The 460-nt window shown below is 33.3% G+C and overlaps 1 protein-coding gene across 1 annotated transcript in view; it reads right to left on the bottom strand.

Moving 5' to 3' along the window:
- The window catches only part of LOC106882341 (Y-box-binding protein 1), a 199,558-nt gene that overhangs the window by 170,717 nt on the left and 28,381 nt on the right, over positions 1-460 (bottom strand). The window lies entirely within an intron of this gene.

Below are 460 nucleotides of genomic sequence, written 5' to 3'. Positions count from 1 at the left end.
TGTGTGTGTGTGTGTGTGTGTGTGTGTGTGTGTGTGTGTGTGTGTGTGTGTGTGTGTGTGTGTGTGTGTGTGTGTGTGTGTATACACGCATACGCACACACACATATGTACATAGAGAGAGAGGGGAAGAGACACAGACAAAAAGAAAAAAAATATTATAGCTAGCTCCACAGTGTTAAAAGGTCTCCTTAGCGTTGGAAGAAGAAGAAGAAGAAGAAGGTTGAAATAAAACAAATAAACATATAAAATTGAATAAGCAAAGAGAAAAAAAATAATTGTTAAATTCTTAATTAATAGCCAAGCGATTAATCATCATTAATTTACATTTTGTTTGTTTTTATTGTGTTTGTTTGTATTATTTTTCTTGTATGTTTTCACAACTTCAATAGCATTAAGAAAAAACCACATGTAAACAAGTTAACACGGAAATACTTAAAGACAGAAGCCCTCCCCATATACA

Source organism: Octopus bimaculoides, chromosome 18 (genome assembly GCF_001194135.2).
Source record: "Octopus bimaculoides isolate UCB-OBI-ISO-001 chromosome 18, ASM119413v2, whole genome shotgun sequence".
In the NCBI taxonomy this organism is placed as follows: domain Eukaryota; kingdom Metazoa; phylum Mollusca; class Cephalopoda; order Octopoda; family Octopodidae; genus Octopus; species Octopus bimaculoides.
Note: the sequence above shows the minus strand (reverse complement) of the source record. Positions and strands in the feature narration are given on the sequence as shown.